This window comes from Mus pahari, chromosome 20 (genome assembly GCF_900095145.1).
Source record: "Mus pahari chromosome 20, PAHARI_EIJ_v1.1, whole genome shotgun sequence".
NCBI classification, from domain to species: Eukaryota; Metazoa; Chordata; class Mammalia; order Rodentia; family Muridae; genus Mus; species Mus pahari.
In genome coordinates this window covers 33,549,209-33,552,744 of record NC_034609.1, presented here as the reverse complement: position 1 = coordinate 33,552,744, position 3,536 = coordinate 33,549,209, and positions in this window count along the sequence as shown.

The following is a 3,536-nucleotide window of genomic DNA, read 5'->3' as shown; positions in this document are numbered from 1 at the left end:
GAAGGAAGGAAGGAAGGAAGGAAGGAAGAAAGAAAGAAAGAAAGAAAGAAAGAAAGAAAGAAAGAAAGAAAGAAAGAAAGAAAGAAAGAAAGAGAAAAAAGAAAGAAACCTTCTCTTTTGGTCGTCTCTCTGTCTAGCTATCAGCCCATTTCTTTGTTCCCCTTTAGAGAAAAACTTCTCCAAAAAAGTCACCTAAGCCAAGCACATACCCACACCCCAGCACTTAGAAGGTAGAAACAAGAAGGTCAAGAGGTCAAGGCCAATCTCAGATACGAAAGGGGTTTCTAGTATGATGACTCTCAGATGTGGTCCTCAGTCCAGACCCCTCCCTGAGCTCCAGACATCTATACAGAATGGCCACTTACATCTATCGCTACTTATAGGTCAAAGGAGATCATAAATGTAAGGTGACAAAAGTTGAACTTCTGCACTACAAGAAGTTGGCCCAGCCTGCACCTCCACCATAGTATGTATATAGCAGCATCCCATAAACAGGACCTGGCTCCTTGGGAAAATGGCTGTTCTGACGGCCAAGGCAAAGAATATTTACAGTGATCCCAAGGCATATACACTGCAGTGCCAGAGAGTAAAGCAGCCCTAATCAAATGCATAAACATGCATACATGTACACACAAGCACATATGTGCACACATCTCAAAGAAGAAGAAAGTAAAGGGGAAAAATGACCAGCCTTGAAAATACATACATACACACACACATACATATGAGTAACACTGTATAGACTCAGGTGCATTTATATTATATATATATATATATATATATATATATATATATATATATATATATATATATACACATACATACATACATATATTTATGTATATAGCAACAATTAACTAAAAAGAGATTATGAAAGAGAGCGAATGGGGATATGTGGAGCTTCGGGGGGAGGAAAAGGAAGGAGAAAATGGTGTAGCTATATTACAGGAGGAGAAAGAATATGATCAAAATATATTTTATGGAAAAATTATTAAGTGAAAACGCAATTTAAAGACATAGGAACCAAAGGAGGGTATTCCAGTCAAAGCTAACTCTTCAAGAACATAATGCAACATTAGATCATAACCAAAAGATAAAATGAATGCCCCTGAGTCCATGCTGCAATGAATGACCAAACAGGTAAGTGGAGGCTATTAGATACATAGAATTCACCCAAGCCAAGCACACACGCACAGCCCAGCACTTAGAAGGTAGAAACAAGAAGGTCAAGAGGTCAAGGCCAGAGTATTCACATAAAATACTTTATGTGAATTCTCTGCTGTGAAAGAGGCAGCACACTCTTTAAGGGGAGCTGCGTGATGCGACTCCTCTCAGAAATCTCGGCACACAAACGAGGTGAAAGCAAGGACTTTGTACCTCAGACACCTGGGAAACATGAGCATAAAGGTCATGCTGACAGAACGCAGTCTTGAGAGGATAGGGAGGGAGGGGCATTGTATCTCCAGGGTCTTCCTCTTCAAAGTCTATAAACCTCTCCTGAGAAAACAGCAGACAGATCCTAACTGACTGGCGGGCTACAAAATGTTTGATCAGCACTTTCCAAACTTTCAAGGACATCAGAAGTGGGATAAAAGCCTGAGCAACGGTCACAGGAGGAACCTAAAGAGACATGACACCTACTGTCAAACGATAGCCTGGGGGTGGTGCCGGAGATGAGCAGGGGCAGCGGGCAGAAACTAAGGATGTAGAAAGTGTATTGACTCAAGTTATGAAGAGTTTGCCAGTATCCATCCATTTGCTGTGACAAATGCGTGTTAAGGACTGGTGACCTGGTTCATGTGAGTGGTTGCTGTTGCTTTACAAGTCACAGCTTGGTGGCTCACTCTACTCATCTGGGGAAGAACGGTACACTTGCCATGGGGACTCATATCCCGTTGAAGATGGTGGCACCCTTCCCAACCCTGAGAATGTGTGGGTATGACACTTCCTATGACAGGAGGTAAATTAGTTCGTGGAAACTAAGTCAAAAAGAATTTTAGGTGGAAGAATGACCCTAAGTTATCTAGGAGGGCCCCATGGTCATTATAAGATCATGTATCTGGTTTGAAGACAAAGAAAGCCACAGCTATGGGTAGAAGCAATATCTAGAGACTGGGAGCAAAGAGAGGCAAGGCATTAGACCCTCCCTGCTGGGCCTTCCAATGGGACCCTCCCTGCTGACACGTTGGTTTTTAGTCCAGTCAAAAATGATTTTGGACTTTTTTTTTTCCTCTAGAACTGCAGTATCTATTTAAGCCACTAGGCTTATAGTATTCTGTTATAGCTACAATAGGAAATGTGTACAGACATCAGTATGAATGGCCACTACTGCCTAGCAGTGTTCAATGTGCCTTACTTCCTCACCACCCCTACATCACTATACAACCGCCCCCCCCCAAACAATTCCTTCTGCCATCTTCCTGAGAAGTCCATTGTTCCCAGAGTACACTCCCATCCCTTTTGCCATGAGATAATATGCCTAACTTAGTTCAGTCCTGGGTGTTCTGCCAGGTTTTTGGTGGTAGGTCATGAAAGACCATTCTTGTATCTTCCAGCATGGAATCTCGCCACCTTGATGATCATAGACCTCAAAACTAGATAAACCAATCTTTGACTAGCAAATCAATATTACTAAGCACTCCCCAACAAGCAAGATAGAAGAGAATATTTTAGCATCATGGGTCAGACAAGCTAAGGTAGTCAAACTCATTTATGGAGGGAGGGGGAGAAACAAACATTTATTTTCTTCATTTCTTATTTTTGAGTCATTCCAAGAGCCCCATAAACCTTTTATTCTTACAGAAGTTATACAGAGGGAGACAGACAGACAGACAGACAGAGATTAATGAGAAGATTGCGATTTAAAAGATAAAGCAGAAGCAATGAGATGTCTCAGTGACTATAAGCACTTGCTGGTCAAGCCTGCCGACCTGCGTTCAGTCCCCAAAAACTACAGTGGAAGAAGAGAACCAACTCCGGAAAGTTGTCCTCTGACCTAACAGGCATTCTGTGGCGTGAATATGCCTGCACGCATATGGGGGTTGGGAGGCAACTATTTCAGAACAAGTTGTTGTTTTGTATCTTTTTTTTTTTTTTTTTTTTTTTTTAAGATGAAGAAATTCGTGTGAGGTCAAATAGCTGACAGGCGGTGGCGTTTGAACCCAGATCTGTCAGATGCTAAATCTCATGGTCTGGGCCATTCGAATCCATGAAACCCATCTGCAGTGGGACAGAGGTTAGTGTTCTGGATTGGCACTTAGAACGGGGCACTCTGGGACACCTAGGGACTAGCTCCTTGAGTTTAGCGGTCCTCAGTTCCTTATAGCGGATGGATAAATTCAAACTCCCAGAGTCCTCTGCAGGACTTCCGACCCCTATTACTAATTACCGAGGCAACAATTCACTCAATCAGTGCTCGTTCATGTGGGAGCCTGGCTGTGCCAGGTACTCAGGCAGGACACAAACCCCTCTACTCAATTATGCACGGCTGGAAACTATTCCCCAATAGGTCTGACTCAATCTGGAGACCCAAGAGT